Here is a 20,505-nt window from a genome sequence, read left to right on the forward strand (position 1 = left end):
CTCAGGAAAGGAAAAAACTTTTGAACTAAGAATGATAGTTTCTATTTGACACAAAAGATAACGGCCTAAACTTAGATGTGGGTTTTCTTACTCATTATCCAACAGTTTAAGGACTCCCTCTGTGACTGTCATCCACCCCAGTCTGTAGCTCTCCCTCTGTCTCATCTCATCAAGTATGCTAGTTTTATTACCATTGCCATGTACATTTAATTGTGTGTGTGGTTTTTTTTTTCTTCTTTTTTCCAACTGTTTTTTTTTTTAACATTCTTCTAAAATTTTTGTGACTCAGTACTGCTCGGACTTTGAAGAAGGGATCATACCCCAAAAGCTTGTCCGGAAAAATTGTATGTTAATGCAAATAAATAAAGTATCACGGACAGCTCTCAATTGTTTCTGTCACAAGTGCACTAATACGGCTACAATCACCTCAAGCAAGATGGAAGATAAGCAAAGCATGCTTAGGTAATAAGGGGGGGGGGGGGGGGGCAGTACAATGAATGTTAAAATTGCCCATACAAAGGCATAATTTTGTCAGAGAAAGGTTGTTTTATTATTATAATCATAAATGCAGAATTTATATAGCGCCTATAATTTGGCAAACTGGAGGGAAACCGTTTAAAATAAAATTTGACAATACAAGTGGAATCAAAGGGCCCTGCTCTTTAAAGCATAGTATTGGTGTTCATATTCTCCTATATAGCCATCATTACCTATTGCTAAATCTGTTGCAATTGGGACCAGCCATAGACCAGCAGGGTGGCCATCTCATTTCATTACACAGGCTCTGGCAGAATCCAATCAAACAATATCATGTACATATGCTGTTCATAATAACAAAAAAAAAAAAACTGGAGATCGAGATACTCAAAAAAACGCCAACATTCCTAAATTCACTAAAATATTTGAGATCTCTGCTGGGACTTTGTAGGCAAATACAATCAATAGACATATCTCATAAAACATGTATTTCTCTTTCATTCATTGATGGACACAACTCCTTATATTCTTTAACCCTTGATTATGCTGCTCTTCATAGGAGTAGGAATAGGCAGAAACAAATTTGACCTCCTTGGGTGGCTGTGCCGATTTGGAGTGGGGTGTGAGAGAGCTGTGGCTGGAGGGGAGGTGGGAGTGTGCTGCTGCAGCGGCTCCATTTGCCATTTATTTTGTGCCATAATGCCCTGGAAGGGGGTCCCTAGCTAGGCCCCCTTGCAGATGAGGTACCTGAAGGGTCCCTGGGGTCCAGGGGGGGTCACGTGGTGCTGCCATTTTCTTATAGCTGCCTGCATTGAAACTCAGGGGCCATGTTTTTGTAGTTTCCCATTAAAGTCTAGGCGGCGACCATTTTCTTGAAGTCTATGGGAGCGGTGCTCCGCAGTGGGCCTCTAGCGGCGGTATGGCCATTTCCTCTTCCTCTCTGGCCAGCCTCGAGCAAGCTGCTGGTGCTTTCTCTCTCCCTACTGTGCATGGCTTCACAGACAAGAGGCAGGTGTGGGTGGACACAGATGCCCACCATAGTCTGCAAAGCTGCATGTCGTGAGGCATAACATCTATGTGCGTACCTGGCATCTGACATAGATTCACCAGGGGATCTATAAAGACAGCACTACTTCTCCCTCTGGTTAGAAGGGAGCTACTTAGAGGGGCAATTCCCTTCCTGTGATATGCATCATCATTCCGTTATCCCATATCGTAAAGAGGTTGGAGACACATTTTTAAACACAAAATTTATCTAAATTACTATTTGAATCTGGAACCATGCTGAATAATTTCTGTTAGTCTCCTCCATTCCTTTTTGCTTATGGCACATGTATTTGTGGGTGCATACTTTAATGGAGATCAGTGTTCTATTCCTCCCACTAGCGAAATTTTTGGATATACATGTCCTCATATGTGAGTTTAGGTTATAGGGAAGGACCTATTTTTTTTTTTTCTAAAATGCACTAATGTTTTCAAATCCCACTCTCTCTGGATGGTCCCACCCGACCACCCAATCACACACAGGGTGTGGTGGGTTTATTTATATGGTTGCAGTCAACTTTGTAATCAACTGGAGGTGGATGAAGCACAGGGAGCTCCCAGTGATGTTCCCCCTGGGGGGTGGCATCCCAGGGGTACCAGAAACAAAACTTTTGGGCTGCACCACATTATTGGTGTTTAAGTGGCAATAGGTCACGTCACCTTATGCTTTTCTTGCACTACACCTTTGAGCCGGCTTTTTGGCTAGCCAGGGCAGTGTTTTATACTACCTGAAAGGCCCACTGTGTATTGGGCATGGTACTTTTCTTTTGTTGTTGTGTTTTATAAATTCATGCACAAGCACTTACACTGCACTTTTTTTGTGTGTGTGTGTGTTTTTGCACAGAGATAGAGGAGAGTCCCTTACTAAGTACTTGGTGGACTGGCCTGAGCTGGTCCCTGAGGAGTGGGGTTCACCTGGCTTTGGCCTAGGTAGACCAAGGTGTACCTTGCCTCGGTCAAGAGCCTTGTGCCCCAGGAGGTTCAGTGTTAGAGCCCGATTTTCTTCAGAGGATTGGCCATACTGTACCCTTTGGGCATTTTTTGTGTGCTGTGATTTTTACGGTTCACTTTTTTTTGTTCACACGGATTTTGACCAAGCAACAAAAAAAAAAAAAAAAGGAAGAAGAAGGTGGATGTGAACTCATTGCTAAACGGCTATGTTTAATAGCTTAGTATTGTACAGAATGGGGGGGGGGGGGGTGGGAGTTCCTAAAATCTGGCAGAGTGACAAACCTGGAAAAAACAGGCACTCCCCCTTACTCCAATATTGGCAACATTGTTACAGTTGTCTTCTGATGCTGTCTATGTGATCTCCATGTCCACCCCTGTGGTCCCAGCAGCCATCTTGACCCCTCTTGGTGAAGAGAAAGAAACCTTGGCTTAAGAACTGGCTGATTTAGATCTACATTGCTGTGCAACCATAAGTGTGCATTGAAAACAGATATATAGCCATAAAAGGTTGTTAATAATATATACACATGTATGTTGAATACATTGACTCTGTTGTAGACATCATATACCCTAACTCCCTGAAGAAGACATTGTTTAAAACATGTCAGGTCACTTCCGGCTTTGGAATCCTCACAGAAATATTGAGTACAGTGAATTTTCATGTATGATTCCTATTGGATAGTATGTTTATACTAAAATGTACAAAACAAAAATGTATATATAAATTGTTATGATACACAAGATTTCAGCGGCTATATTGATTTTAGGATTAAATATTATATGATGCAAAAATAAAAATAAAATGTTCTATGAGATAGTCCTTTTGATTTGCCTATAAAATCCCAATGGAGATAGAATCAAATATTCATCAAAAAATATGCTGGTCATTTCGTGGTCAAGAAAGTCAACAATAAGGAGACCTGATCTGTCTATATGTTGGGAGATAAAAGAAAATATCAGAATGGAAGATTCTATCACAGGCAAGGTTGCCATTGCCCAAAACATGGACATGGTGGTAGTATCCTGACAGAACAATTCTGCAGCATTATGTGCCACCCTGTCCTGTCGCTAAAGTCTCAACACCATATGAAAATCATTGTCAAGTAACAGTCTCTATGAGAAACCCTTTAATCTTTTTTCCAGATTTATATTCCTTTTTATGAAAGACCAATCTAAATCTTTAATATAAGGATTTAGTCCCTATACTGCTATGGATCATCCATCCCATTATAATCTAGCCCTTTAATTACTAGAGTTCTCTTAACAAAACCCATGGGAAAGAAAATATGGAGGGGGTCCACGAGGAGCAAAACTGCATACATCATTTGCTAATCATCTAATCTTTTCGAAGTAATGGGTTAAGAATATGTTTTCCATTGGGATTTGGCTTGAAAACATAATGTATAACTCCAGAGAGCAGAAATAACCTCTGATGTATGAAGGATGTCTATAAATGTAATGCAGTGAGAAACATAAAAGCGGGGTAATTACATGCTATTGATAAACATATACTACTCTGTGTTCTTATAAAAGAGACCTGATTAGGTTTTTCTGTATAGGACATAAAAGGCTGTCAGAGGCTTTGATTAAATAAAAAGGAATCTTTTTAAGACATCAAAAGAACCTGACAAGCAGAGAAAAGTGATAGGAGTTTTACCATTACAATTCTTGGTCTAATCTTTTTTTTTTTCATGTTCCAGTAGTCTGCTTTATTACCACCAGAGGGCACTACAACTAAGAATGTATTTGATGTACCAAGCACAGAAGCATGTGTCAGCTTACAACTACTGCTCAATAAACTATATTACTAAATACATTTTACTATACACTATACTGTGCTAAGTACTTACATTTATTTCTGCAAATGACATCAGTGGCGTTATTTCCCTGGGACCCGTGCTGTAAATGTAGACCTCGTTGGAGCTGGCTCGAAAGGAAACCATTCAATATATCATTCTCATAGAATAAATTATATTATAATTATAATCTATATTATATTATATATATATATATATATATATATATATATATATATATATATATACACACATTCTAAATATGATAAAAAATAAAATAGAAAAAAAAATTATATATATATTCATTCCACTCAGAACAGGCCTTGCCTTACTCAACCAAAGAAGTTGAGTGCACGTGCTCAGCGTCATATCCAGAGGTTGTCTTTGGGAAATTGGCGTATGAGTGCTGCCAGCACTGCTGCAGAGGTTGAAGGAGTGGGGGGGGGGGGGTCAGCCTGTCAGTGCCCAGAACATACACATATATATATATATACATACACACACACACACACACACACACACACACACACACATATATATATATATACATATACACACACACACACACATACATACATACACACAGTGCCTTGCGAAAGTATTCGGCCCCCTAGAACTTTTCAACCTTTTGCCACATTTCAGGCTTCGAACATAAAATATATAAAATTGTAATTTTTTTTGAAGAAACAAGAAGAAGTGGGACACAATCATGAAGTGGAACGAAATTTATTGGATATTTCAAACTTTTTTAACAAATAAAAAACTGAAAAATTGGGCGTGCAAAATTATTCAGCCCGTTTACTTTCTGTGCAGCAAACTCTCTCCAGAAGTTCAGTGAGGATCTCTGAATGATCCAATGTTGACCTAAATGACTAATGATGATAAATAGAATACACCTGTGTGTTATCAAGTCTCCGTATAAATGCTGTAAACAACAAACACACACAGGGGCGCACAGGCCTAGTGAATTATCCTTTGGTTGGTTTATTAAAAGTAAGAAGATTAAAAATACTCACAAACGAGTTTCTTGGTTAAAAGCATATCATGTAAGGAACGCAGTCCTCAGTAGTATGATCCGAGGGTAAGTTATCCCTTGAGTTAGTAGTGGCTAACGCGTTTCGAGGCTTAGCCTCTTCCTCAGAGGCTCTGAGGAAGAGGCTAAGCCTCGAAACGCGTTAGCCACTACTAACTCAAGGGATAACTTACCCTCGGATCATACTACCGAGGACTGCGTTCCTTACATGATATGCTTTTAACCAAGAAACTCGTTTGTGAGTATTTTTAATCTTCTTACTTTTAATAAACCAACCAAAGGATAATTCACTAGGCCTGTGCGCCCCTGTGTGTGTTTGTTGTTTACAGTATTTCCAGACTTCCCTGGTCGTGTAAAGGGCAGCAAGGCCGCAGCATTTTTTCCTGGGTTGTCGCATCCACAGCTCCAGAAACAGTGGAAAGACCTTAATGAGGTGGACTAGAAGCTACACCTCTCTGAGCGCAGGGAACTGGTGCTTTGCACCTTAAAACTTGTTCTGTATAAATGCACCTGCACTGTGATAGTCTCAGAGGTCCGTTTAAAAGCGCAGAGAGCATCATGAAGAACAAGGAACACACCAGGCAGGTCCGAGATACTGTTGTGGAGAAGTTTAAAGCCGGATTTGGATACAAAAAGATTTCCCAAGCTTTAAACATCCCAAGGAGCACTGTGCAAGCGATAATATTGAAATGGAAAGAGTATCAGACCACTGCAAATCTACGAAGACCTGGCTGTCCCTCTAAACTTTCAGCTCATACAAGGAGAAGACTGATCAGAGATGCAGCCAAGAAGCCCATGATCACTCTGGATGAACTGCAGAGATCTACAGCTGAGGTGGAAGACTCTGTCCATAGGACAACAATCAGTCGTATACTGCACAAATCTGGCCTTTATGGAAGAGTGGCAAGAAGAAAGCCATTTCTTAAAGATATCCATAAAAAGTGTTGTTTAAAGTTTGCCACAAGCCACCTGGGAGACACACCAAACATGTGGAAGAAGGTGCTCTGGTCAGATAAAACCAAAATCAAACTTTTTGGCAACAATGCAAAACGTATGTTTGGCGTAAAAGCAACAGCTCATCACCCTGAACACACCATCCCCACTGTCAAACATGGTGGTGGCAGCATCATGGTTTGGGCCTGCTTTTCTTCAGCAGGGACAGGGAAGATGGTTAAAATTGATGGGAAGATGGATGGAGCCAAATGCAGGACCATTCTGGAAGAAAACCTGATGGAGTCTGCAAAAGACCTGAGACTGGGACGGAGATTTGTCTTCCAACAAGACAATGATCCAAAACATAAAGCAAAATCTACAATGGAATGGTTCACAAATAAACATATCCAGGTGTTAAAATGGCCAAGTAAAAGTCCAGACCTGAATCCAATCGAGAATCTGTGGAAAGAACTGAAAACTGCTGTTCACAAATGCTCTCCATCCAACCTCACTGAGCTCGAGCTGTTTTGCAAGGAGGAATGGGCAAAAATTTCAGTCTCTCGATGTGCAAAACTGATAGAGACATACCCCAAGTGACTTAGAGCTGTAATCGCAGCAAAAGGTGGCGCTAAAAAGTATTAACTTAAGGGGGCTGAATAATTTTGCACGTCCAATTTTTCAGTTTTTTTTATTTGTTAAAAAAGTTTGAAATATCCAATAAATTTCGTTCCACTTCATGATTGTGTCCCACTTGTTGATTCTTCACAAAAAAATTACAGTTTTATATCTTTATGTTTAAAGCCTGAAATGTGGCAAAAGGTCGCAAAGTTCAAGGGGGCCGAATACTTTCGCAAGGCACTGTATAATATATATATATATATATATATATATATATATATATATATATATATATATATATATATATATATATATATATATATACACACACACATACACACACATACATATATATATATACATATACATACACACACAGTATCCCACAAAGGCGAGTACACCTATCAGATTTTTGTAAACATTATATCTTTTCATGTGACAACACTTAAGTGACACTTTGCTACAATGTAAAGTAGTGAGTGTACAGCTTGTATAACAGTGTAAATTTGCTGTCCCCTCAAAATCACTCAACACACAGCCATTAATGTCTAAACTGCTGGCAACAAAAGTGAGTACACCCCTAATTCAAAATGTCCAAATTGGACCTAAAGTGTCAATATTTTGTGTGGCCACCAGTATTTTCCAGCACTGCCTTAAACCTCTTGGGCATGGTGTTCACCAGAGATTTACAGGTTGCCACTGGAGTCCTCTTCCACTCCTCCATGACGACATCACAGGGTTGGTGGATGTTAGAGACCTTGCACTCCTCCCCTTTCCTTTTTTGGATGCCCCACAGATACTCAACATGCTTGGCCACTCCGTCACCTTTACCCTCAGCTTCTTTAACAAGGCAGTGGTTGTCTTGGAAGTGTGTTTGGGGTCGTTATGTTGGAATACTGCCCTGCAGACCAGTCTCCTAAGGGAGGGGGATCATGCTCTGCCTCAGTAGGTCACAGTACATGTTGGCATTCATGGTTCCCTCAATGAACCGTAGCTCCCCAGTGTCGGCAGCACTCATGCAGCCCCAGACCATGACACTCCCACCACCATGCTTGACTGAAGGCAAGACACACTTACACTTGTCTTTGTACTCCTCACCTGGTTGCCGCCACACACGCTTGACACCATCTGAACCAAATAAGTTTATCTTGGTCTCATCAGACCACAGGACATGGTTCCAGTAATCCATGTCCTTAGTCTGCTTGTCTTTAGCAAACCATGTGCATCATCTTTAGAAGAGGCTTCCTTCTGGGATGACAGCCATGCAGACAGATTTGATGCAGTGTATGATCGGAGAACTGGCAGGCTGACCCACCAATCCTTCAACCTCTGCAGCAATGCTGGCAGCACTCATACGTCTATTTCCCAAAGACAACCTCTGGATATGACGCTGAACAAAAGCACTCAACTTCTTTGGTCAATCATGAGGAGGCCTGTTCTGATTGTAACCTGTCCTGTTAAACCGCTATATGGTCTTGGCCGCTGCGGCTCAGTTTCATGGTCTTGGCAATCTTCTTATAGCCTAGGCCATCTTTATGTAGAGCAACAATTTTACAGCAAATTTACACTGTTATACAAGCTGTACACTCACTATTTTACATTGTATTAACCGCTTGCCGACCGCCGCACGAACATATACTGTGGCGGTCAGCCCCTCACAGGCAGAGTGACGTATCGGTACGTCACTAGCCTGGGAGGGTCTGGGGAGCGAGCGCGTGCCGCCGGTGCGCTCCCGCGCGGTCACGGACCCCCCCGCGCGTGTGACCGGCGGACCCGATGTCCGCTGGTCACTCGGCGATCGGCGGGGGAGAGGAAGAAAGGCAGGCAGCTTGTGTAAACAAGCTGCCTGTCAGTTCTCCCTGTGTAGAAACACTTATCATACGGTTCTACTATGTAGAACCGTTGATCAGTGTAACTACACCTCAAGCCACAGCCAATCACAGTTAGAATCACGCCCCTAGGGACACACACAGCCCCTCCCTCTCAAATAAAGTTAACCCCTTCACTGCCAGTGTATTTTTACAGTAACAGTGCATATATATAGCACTGATTACTGTAGAAAGGTCACTGGTAACCCCAAAAGTGTCAAAAATGTCAGTAAAAAAAAAAAAAAAAAAAAAAAAAATCGCAGATCGCCGCCATTACGCGTTAAAAAAAAAAAAAAAACAACAAAAATGACAAAAATCTTTCCCTTTGTTAGTAAACGCGATAACTTTTGCGCAAACCAATCAAAATACGCTTTTTGCGATTTTTTGTACCAAACATATGTAATATAAAACAAATTGGCCGAAAATTTAAAAAAATTTTGATTTTTACTTTTTTTTGCGGGGAAATTTCATATAAAAAAATGTGAAAAATATTGTTATTTTTGCAAAATTGACGCTATTTTTTTGTTTATAGCGCGTGATCAAAAAATCGCACAGGTGATCAAATACCGCCAAAAGAAAGCTCTGTTTGTGGGGAAAAAAGGACGTCAAATTCGTTTAGGTACAGCGTCGCACGATCGTGCAATTGTCCGTTAAAGTCACGCAGTGTCGAATCGCAAAATACCCCCTGGTCAGGAAGGGGGTAAAATCTTCCGGGGCTTAAGTGGTTAAAGTGACATTTCTTCAATGATGTCATGAAAAGATATAATAAAATATTTACAAAAATATGAGGGGTGTACTCACTTTTGTGAGATACGATGTATGTATGTATGTATGTATGTATGTATGTATGTATGTATGTATGTATGTATTATATATATATATATATAATTTATTTTTTTAGATCATAAACAGAAAGTTGCAAAAAAAACAATATGAAATCTCTACACTCGGTGACCACTTAATTAGGTTTACCAGGTAGGAAACAGAAAAACAATTCCAGTGAGGATGGATCCGAGAGGCTGCCTAGGTCCGGATGATGTACAGAACTGTGGGTTTCATAGTAAAACAAAACATGCCATTCCTAGGCTACATGATGGCTTAGAGAGCCCGGGTGCAAATGATGGACAGGAGCCCATTTAGTCTCTTCAGCAGGACCACAAAAAGAAAGCCGACTTCACATTGACCAAAAGCACAGCAAATAACCCCCCGGGACTATCCCTACAGATGTGTTTTACCCAAGATAGGCTTAAAGAAGTAATACATCTAGAACCAAAAATGCACTATATTGAAGCCTATCAATTCTTAGATATGGAGGCTGCATTTGTTTTTCGTTCTTATTTTTTACCTCGTGATCCAACCAGCAAGTCTGTTCTTTTAAACTTCCTATACCAGACGAAGCTATCCTGCAAAAGTGTTAGCTAGTGGGTTGAGACAAACTATTTAACACTGACAAGGGTGCTTCCAAAAGTCAGTTTTATTTAGTTATGCAAAACCTTTTCTACCAAAAGAAGAAAACAAAAAACTTTGCTGTAGCTACTTAAAGGTATTAGCTGGAGTTCAACTTTGTTAGTCAAGTCCATAAATCTGCTAGTCTAACCATACCCTCTCCCATGATTGACAGTGCTTCCATCCAGAGTGGAGACACCCCAAGACAAAGTGTTTTACTGGCCAGACCACCAGGTGAAAATAAAAGGCAAAAAGCCTAAAAGAAAGAAAACTAATGCAGACATCACATTTAAAAATTGGTAAGCTGCAATGTATTCAATTTTTCATTTTTGGCTTCAGGCTCCGTTCACATGTCAGCGTATGGATCGTGGGCAGAATCGCCGCGATTCCGCCCGCGATCCGGAGATTATTGCAAATCGCGGGACGCCTGTGCATTGCCCGTGATTTGCAATAGCCCCCCCAAACGCTGAGCGATATTGCCGCCATTTCCGCCTGCCGAATCGTGGTAACATCGCACAAAAAAAAATCGCGGGACGCAATACGCTCCAAAGAAGCTCTTGTACTTTTTTGGGCGTAATGCGTCCCGCGATTTTTTTTTGCGCGATGTTACCGCGATTCGGCAGGCGGAAATCGCGGCAACATCGCTCAGCGTTTGGGGGGATATTGCAAATCACGGGCAACACACAGGCGTCCCGCGATTTGCAATAATCTCCGGATCGCGGGCGGAATCGCACCGCGATCCATACGCTGACATGTGAACGGAGCCTCAATGCTAGTTTAATTTTAGGGGGTCTCTACAGATCTATGGGTAAAATGCATTCAAGAGAGAGGTCCTAGGCATGACTATCCCATGCCTTTGTCTATAACATTATTTTATACCAAACAGGTCTTCGCAGAATGCATCTGCCTCTTTCTTGTGTTCATGTGGGTTTCATAGCAATTAGGTTACTCCTAATGGGCCATACACACTATAAGATTTTCTGAAGACTTTTTCCTTTAGATTTACCAAAACCATATAATATGAGGTCAAACCTAAACACTTTCAATTTGTATGCAATCTGGCAGGCCATTGTACTACATAGAAAAGGTAAATCTGAAGGAAAAAGTCTTCAGAAAATCTTATAGTGTGTATGGCCCTTAAACCAGGATTAGTCTTTAGTAATAAAGAGACGGTAAGTTTAGACTTGTGGTGCTTCTAGAGGAAAAGAAGCACCACAGGTGCTGATTTGGCAGTTTGGTGTATAAAATTACCTTTTATTTCAAGCAGACAGCCAATATGCTTCAGGGACAACAGAACCCCCTCCATCCTCTGGGCTTGAACGTATTAGAGATTCACTGTGCAGCGTATAGTACAGCTACTGTTCAAATGCCTGTGTATGTCTGTTTGGTTGGTAGAAAAACTCAATGAAACTGAGGAAAACATGTAATAATTTCCTATTTTTACCTGCTTCTCTACAGTAAAAATAGCTAAGCCACCATTTGCTGAACTTCTCCTGAAAATGCTCGTTGTCTGGCTATGTCCAGCTTTAAAGCAGACCTTCCCAAACAAAGCCACTATGCAAAAGGTTGATAAAAGGACATACTTAAAGACTTTTCCCCCAGGCAACCATTTTACTTCCTTGCCAATGCCGCCTTGCTCTTTTTGGGGGTCAGAATGCGAGGAGGTGTAAACCATACTCTGGAGCTGTCCAGGACAGCTTAATCACTGTGTTGGGAGCACACTCAGCACAGAAAAGCCATTCTCATGGGCTCATATATGCATATGGTCGGAGGGAACTGGGTGTACTCACTGTTGTCCCCAATGACAACGTGCAAATGCAAGAAGATAATTTAGACAGTTATTTGGTTGACAAAAGAGGAAGGAAAAAAAGGCTTTGCTTGCAGGTCTCACAAGATCTCATTATGTTTACCAATATTTTACATAAAGGCAGGGGTGACATGGCCTTCCCAGGGGGCACCTGTAAGGCCAGGGCTATGTCGCCAGTGCCTAGCCCTATAGAGACCAGAAAATGGTTTTAGACTAATTGAAGGTAACAGCAAATTGCAAATTTCCATCTAGCACACTAAGGTGATGTGTTAGCATGTATGACTGCATGCAATGCTGATTTTTTTCATTTGAGAGGAAAGGTCCGCTCAGGGCCGGCCTTTGGGGTGTGCGAGCTGTGCGGCCGCACAGGGTGCCATGGGCAAAAGGGGCGCCGTGTGGCCATTGCAGCTCGTATATGATCAGGCCGCACAGTGGGAGGTAAGCGGCGACCACGGCATGGAGAGGGTTAACACAGGCCACGGCCGCCGCTTACCTCCCGCTGTGCGGCTGTGCCTGTGTCTTCTATAGCTGCAGGGCTGAGCTGTGTATCACACACAACTCAGCCTCAGATCCGCCGCCAGTGCCCGCCACTGACCGATCCCCTCCTCTCCAGGCCAGGGACGCCAGAGGAGAGATCGTCGGCTCCCCCTCCTCCCGCCATTTCTTCTCATGGTAAGCCTCCATACTAAAGGTAAGTAAGCTCTCTCCTGCATCAAATGTAAGGGGGGGTCTCTGATGTAAAGGGGGCTTTGGGGGGTCTTTGGTGTGGGGGGGTCTCTGATGTAAGGGGGCTCTGTGTGGGGGTCTCTGATGTAAGTGGGGCCTCTGTGCGGGGTTTCTGTTGTAAGGGGGCTCTGTTGGGGGGTTTCTGTTGTAAGGGGGGCTCTGTTGGGGGTCTCTGATGTAAGGGGGGTCTCTAATGTAAGGGGGGCTAAGTTTGTAGTGATCATAAAAAAGAAAAGTCAAATGAAGTGCAAAAAAGTGCAAGAAAAATTGTTCTGGGCGCTGGTGGGGGGCTGGGGGCGCAACAGGATCAGCTCGCACAGGGCGCTTGAACACCTAAGGCCGGCCCTGGGTCCGCTTCAAGCTCTTGAGCCTTGGGCCAGAAGCAGTTACTCCCAACGTTTAACTGATTCTAGTCTGGGGCTCAACGAAGTAGCGGATCAGCAAGGCAGCCAAGAAACTACCATTTGTTTAAATGTTTAACAACCCATGTATCCTTCTCATCACATTTTTTCCTTAAAGCTTAAAACTTCAGTTACAAAGAATTGGATTTTTGTACTCACCGTAAAATCCTTTCCTCTGATTTCATTAAAAAGACACAGCTTTACTTCTTCACAGATGGGTTTGATGTAGTCACTTTCAGGAGCGTCCTAAACTTAAAGCATGCCTGAGAGTCAGCTCTCTGGCCATGGCCAAACCCCCCATCTGCAATACAAGGTTCGGTTAGTAGCCAGCAGTACCAGGAAGATAATACAGCCCAAAAAAAAGGAATGAACTCAGGGAAAAGGATTTTAAAAGTACCTGAGCTCCCAGGTAGAACCTGCAGTAACTGGAAACAAAGCCTTGTCAAAAGAGTAAGTTTGGATCACTGTTCCACGAGTCCATCTGGAAATACTGGAAGACAAGGCAGCTAGACCTCACCTAGGACCCTCTGGAATGATTATCAGAGCATTAGAGTTCTGAATAGGAGGCCATAGTAGATGGGTAGACAAACAGCCCCAACTACATGAGCCGCTTCTCTCAGATTAGATGTAGAGAAAAGGAAGGCAAGAAGATCTGCGAGATGAAACGCGGACACCACGTTTGGTATTTTTTGTCCTTGTGCAACCCCCGAAAAGGGTTGCTTACTGGTAAAAGCTGCGACACCTGAGGAGCAGAAGTGAGGGCCACCAAGAAAGCCCCCTGAGAAATAAGTCAAGGGGTATAAGTCAGAGGCTCAAAGGGAGGTTGACAAGACAAGATTCATGTCCCAAGGTGATAAAGAAGACCTAGAAGGAGGAGCCACCTGAGAGACCCCTTGAAAAGAAAAAAGGTACAAGCCAGGGAAAAAAAGAGGCTAAAAGGAAGGTAAAAAAAGAAAACAGAGACTTGGCCTTGAACTGTACTGAGGACCAACTGACAATCTATACCCCTTTGAAGGAACAGACTCCCAAAGACTCAAAAAGTGAAAAGGCTTTCCAGATGCAATAGTAAATGACTCAAGAATTAGACTTCCAAGCCCTAAGCATAGTGCAAATAACAGCTGGGGATAAGGCCATATCCTTTAGCTGTTAAAGCCAGCGACTGTAAAGCAGTGTGGAAGATCGGACCTTGAGAGAGAAGAGCCGAGCGAAGCGGGAGACACCAAAGCCCCTGTGGCCAGCCAAACAAGATGCAAGAACCAAGCCCTATGTGGCCATCCAGAGCCACCAGAATGACCAGAACACCCTCCCCCTCAATCTGTGGAAGCAACGGAGGAAGGCGCTTCAGGGGAGGAAAAGCATAAAAGGCAATACTTTGAGCAACTAGAGCATCGGTTGCATTTGCTCAAGGGTCCTTGAACCAGGCCACAACCTGGGGACCTTCCAATTAAACCTGGACGCAAAAAAGACCAACGCTCCTGCATCCCAGTGCGGACAAATCTGAGGGAACACTTTGAAGTGCAAAGACTATTCACCTGATCCAGGACACGGCTAACTGGGAGTCAGCTAGCCATTTTTACACTCCAGAAACGTGTACTGCCAATAGGGCTCTGCCCAATCAAGGATTTAAAGACACTTCCAGGGCTGCCGCAGAGCTACTTATGCCGCCCTGGAGTTTGATGCAAGCCATAGGTGTGGCGCAGTCTGACTGCACGCTGATTTGGCAATCCTCAAGGAGATGGAGAGAGGGAGAGGGGGGAGAAGGAGAGAGAGACCACCTGATGTAAGGGAGATACAATCAAGTGTACCAACTATGCGAAACTTGCGCACATTCAGAGAGGAGTTCAAGGACTTTAGGTCCAGAATAGAACCCCTTGAACTGTATGGAGAATGGAACTGGGGCTAGGAGTCCCTGATGCAAGAATCCCTAAATCCCCCAGAATGCTAGCCGGCTAGACCCTGCAGAGACTATGGCGATTGGGAAGGAAAGAAACAAATTTGACGGCAAGGACTTAAATTCTATCTTGTAGCTGGAAGAAATGATCTCCAGAACTCATCTATCCAAATGGAAGCAAGCTAGCGATCCGCAAACTGCAGATGTCCCTCCCCCCCACCCCCACCTGAGGGGTTGAGATGGGGCACACTAGGTTTCTCAGTAGGCCTGGGGTTCCTAGCCTGCCTAGAACACATGGCCAAGGAGGGGATGAGTTTGATGGTTTTGTCATTGGAGGAGCCGCCTTGGCAATGAAAAAGATACTTGTGAGCAAAGGATAGTCCCGCCTTGCAACAGGAATCCTCAGGCTTCTAAATAAGGGAAGGAAGAGCTCTTGCTCCCATTGATATCCCTGATGATGTTGTCTAAAGGACAAGCTGAATAAGCGGCCGGCCCACAAAGGTCACCGAGAGCAAGTGGATATGTAAACTGATGCACTCTGGTCCCACCACAGGAGATATATTAACGGTACTAAAGCCAACCTTGTCGTACTTCATCCAGGGGGTGGGACAAACACTTCTGACCCGATCATGGTCTGGGTGACATCGGTCTATAACATGGCACGGTGATTTAAGGACCAGATCGAACCTTCGTACGTGTCTGCTGAGGGTTTTAGCTCCTACAGGCTTATTCAGATATCACAGCCGATCCCCCGATAGTGAGGATTCCATGCGCTTCATGGCAGTGCTGGGGGCACTACCCAGATCTAGTATACCCGGCCTGTTACCTAACACCACAGTTAATGAAAGAAAAACAAAATTCCATCAACTCGAACACAAAAAATATGGCATTTGTAGAATATTCAACACCCATAACAGATTTCTTTTTTGGACCCCTTTCCATTGGTGGCCAGTAGGATGGAGAATGTCTTACATTGGAGGTCATTGGGAAAAGTAGCACCCTTAGGTTGGCCATACACAGAGCAAATTTTGGTTGGTTTCTAATGAACTAACCGAAATGCGCTAAGTGGGTGGTCCCATCTACCCCCTGCCACCTCTCAAATGAAAAATTGGAGTCAAAATTATCAGGTGAACAGTGTTTGCATACAATTAAATGCAGCTGCTGTTCAGGTATTTTAATATCTGGAGGGGCCACAGCAAGAGATTTGTCCATCCGTGCTGTATATCAAGGATGGTAGAATGTTAGATTTTTTTTTTTTAACTGGACTGAATAAAAATCTGTGTGTATAGTTAGCGTTGGCGACAGCTACAAGGGTTATATGTTACTTATCTGAGAGAAGAGGATCTGCTGGTCTTAGGCCACTGATTTTGCCCAGTGATGTTGGGCCCGTAATTATACAGGCACCATCAGGTGGGAGTAGAGTTGCCACCTCATCCATTTAAACTAGGACACATTAATTACACAGGTTCTGAGGCTAATATAATGCACATAAGGCACTAAGCGAGTTTAATTACCACCTTAATCAGCCTCAGAACCTGTGTAATATGTGTCCTGATAAAGGGATGAGGTGGCAACCCTAGGTGGGAGGTCAATCAATCACGGACTGTTGCACAATGAACCTCTAGCAATCTGACAGAACCCTGGTTCAGAGAGGCTGAAAGGAGTGTACTACATAAGAAACAATGGATACCGGTCAGTAAATAGTTTCCATACTTTTGTCATGGCAATGTATTGAACTTTTGTAGGAAAACAACGTTGCTCTATCCAGCCCTCGTATGGCATGTTTTCCTAAAAGGTTAATATAAACATACTCCTTTTGGATAATCCTCCAATTTAGGATTGAAATAAAATCACTTACCACGAGGTAAAAAGCAAATCCAGCAGACGCATCAAAAGTATCCCACTTATATGATAAATGGAACTGTGATCTACCAGAGTTTACGGATGGGGATTAGAGGAAGGCATACAACAATATCTACCACTTATGATATCTGCTAGGGACAAATGGATTCAATTGAAATTCCTTCAGAGGGTGTATTACTCTTCCCACAGGTTGTCTTCCATCTACGATAGAGCTGATCCTATATGTCCTAAATGCCGCACTTCGTTGGGCATGTCTTCTGGGATGAGGGTGGTTAACGGCTTAACAATTGCTAAAGACCCGCCTATGCTATTACTAGGTGTATGTGACAAGATTGCTACCACCTACTATAAAGCTGGGTTCACACATGTCCAGGTGCAGTTTGTAGCCCAGAGCATTTCTGTTTACCGTTTCAGGTGCAAATTGTTGCCTGAATTCACACCTGAACTGGACCCAAAAAACGCACAGTAACCCTTTTCAAAACCGCACTACGGCCGCCCCCGACAAATGTGAACCAGCTCCATTGAGAGCCAATTCCACTCACATGTTAAGCGAATTGGATGCGGTTAAAAAGGCATCCAATTCCCATATATGTGAACCCAGCCTAAGTGTTTGTTTTTGTTTTATGCTTTTTAATTAACTAGGAAAGCTATCCTGATAAAGTGGAAAGTACCAGACCCCCCCTTCAGTAGCACAATGGCGCACTTTGGTCCATAATGTCCTCCCACTGTACAAACTTACCTATCTGGGTCGTAATTGCTCCACAAAGTTTCATAAGTTCTGGAATTCCTGGATTAAGGCCTGTGACGTCATGATTTGATGGTCTTTCAGCATTTATGGTACTTTCCCCCCCCCCCCCCCCCTCCCGACTACTCCCCTTCGCGCCTCCCCTCCCCCAGTCCTCCCTTCCCCTTTTTTCACAATATATGTTTTTCTGTCCCTGGCGAGTAAGGCTCCGCTGCTCACAGCACTATGCTATGTATTTAGCTCTCCTTTTGAGCAAACCACTGCAGAAAGTTAGGTATTGTTACTAATTGATGTAATAGTTCATTGTATGCACCAAGTTCTAGTTCCTATCACAACACTACAGCAACCTGTCGCTCCATTTGATCTGCATTTGTGTACAAGTGTAATGTTAATGTCAGCCTGCATGAATTGTGTCCTGGATCTCATTGTCCTACTTGTACTTCCTCCGTGTGCCAGCACAGTTGTGTTGTTTATTGTTATGGTTTTGTACAGATATGCAAAACGTACTACGTAATAAACGTTACTGTTAAGCCTCTTTCACATGGGCGTTCCGTATGTCCGTATATCACCCCATCCGTTTGCGGGTGATATACGGACATAATGCATGTCAATGGAATAGCGGATGACCATCCGTTGACATCCGATTTGCGTCCTTTCAGTTCTGTTCCGTTTTTTGGAACGGAACAGAACCCTATGTTTTCTTCTGTTTAAAAAACGGAGCGGACGCAAAATCGGATGTCAGCGGGGTCACTCGCTGACATCCGCAATCCCATAGACATACATTATGTCCATCTATCATCCGCAAACGGATGGGATGATATGCGGACATACAGACCGGATGACACAAATGTCATCCGTGTCCGTGAAAAAAAAAAAAAAAATGCCGCAGCAGACGAAATAAACTGAGCGGCCGTGTGAAAGAAGCCTTAAAGAGCAAATCCAGGCAGCAAACAAAATGTCGGGAAGCTGTTAATACATTCCACTACACTATAACTGCTAAACTTGGTAGCTCAACCATTTTACCTTAATCTGAGTGATCAGTAATTTCTGCGACCATGGAGCACAGGGTCACTAGGAGTGTACTTCTGAAGTTCATGCTGTGTAACCTCCTATTAATACATGAGATTTAGATGGCACCAACAGTTTGCACAGCACATTACAAAGGAAAGGCAGTTCATCTCTTCCTGTACTTGCATTGCCAATCAATTTCAAGGCTCGAGAATGAACTACATTTGATTAGTCACTAACATCTTTGTACTATCACATTTTTTTACATCTGGCTTTTTACATGGAGAGGCAGCAGGGAGGTTGTTCCAGCATCACCAGATTACAGACAAAGAGGAGGGGGTAGTCAGGTGCATTACAGCAATGTATGGATAAAATAAGTCCAAGCACCAAAGTACTGATGGAGAATTTCAAATCATGGTTTTCAACTTTGGCTAAAGTAAACCGTGCATAGCATTTCAATAGTTTAGAGGGTCAATGTTAGCAGAACAAGGTCCTAGTTGTGCCATAACAGTGTAGGCGAAAACGTGGAGAAAAGCATCAACCTTCCCATACCAGTAAATCAGTTCTCATTTTACTATGAGACAAATGCCCCTCTCATATGGGCCTTCCGTCAGTCTGTTTTTCATCTGTCAATTGACAGATGGAAAATGGACAGCAATTTATTTCTATGAACAAATGGATGTAAACAGATAATCACCCCTTTACATCCACATCCATTCTAACATTACAGCCAATGTCCAGATCCGTTGAAATGGAATGCAGTAAATTTGAAGGCGTCTGTTTATGTTCAGTTTTGGGTAAGAAAACTTTTTTTTGTTTATACAAATTATCGATTCCTATTGGTTTCTGCAACAACTTAAAAAAAAATGGACGTAGACTGAAGGGGGCTGACCTGATATAAATTAAACTGAAGTAAAAGCTGATGTAAACTGAATTGAACTGTAGCTGGATGTGCAAACTAATGTAAATGAAATCGGTTTTTCTCCTAGCCAAAAACGTGACTGAACGGATGACACCCATGCGAAAGGGGGCCTAAGTTGTACAAAAGCAGCAGTATAAAAAATATAATCGCTGCCAGACAGCTGCTTTAAAAATAAACACAATTTCAAACATTTATGAATCACAGCAATGTGCTTTACAAATGTGCATTGAGTTTTGCTTGCTTTGCGAGTCCGAAGCCTACAAAAACACAATAAAAAAAGGAATGGGAGGGTAAAAAACAAAAAACAAAAAAAAAAAACAAAAAACTTTTGGGGAGGCCTGTCAAAGTAACATGATCGGCTCTTCTACATGACGTTCGCTCTGCTTAACTGTCAAGCACTGCAGGATTTACTCTGGCCTCCACTTTATGGATAAGCCATATAGAGCAGGCCTCAGTAAATCCCTTCTGCATTACAAATCAACCTCTACGATCATGAAAACAAGGATTTGATTGGCAGCTATAAGGCACAACTTCAACCTTCTTGCTTACCTTCCTTTGAAATTTTTACAATTGACTCCAAAGATTTAGTACGACGATTTTATAAAAAATTTTCATGGACTTTGTGGAAAACAATGAACACTTTCTTTCCAGCGAGCATTAGAAAGGCATATTGAGGCATTCCAGATATAAACACACTTTATTATTGTCAATCAAATACTGTCATCCAGCGTTTCTTGCACTCATGCACTGTTATAACAAGATACTGATCATTCAGTAAGTATTTTTTAAAACAATGCTTAACACATATTTTAATGATATACAGCAAAGTTATTTACGATGCACCCTGATTTTTTTTTCATTTTTGTAAACTGATTACTTAGAAATAACATGTAATTTGGTTCCAGAAAATAAAGAAAAATGTACATGTCTCCTTGTAGGGTTGAGGTTAAGATCTAGGAGTGCAATGTGGCACAAG

This window comes from Pelophylax lessonae, assembly GCF_965119305.1.
Source record: "Pelophylax lessonae genome assembly, chromosome: 9".
Classification (NCBI taxonomy): domain Eukaryota; kingdom Metazoa; phylum Chordata; class Amphibia; order Anura; family Ranidae; genus Pelophylax; species Pelophylax lessonae.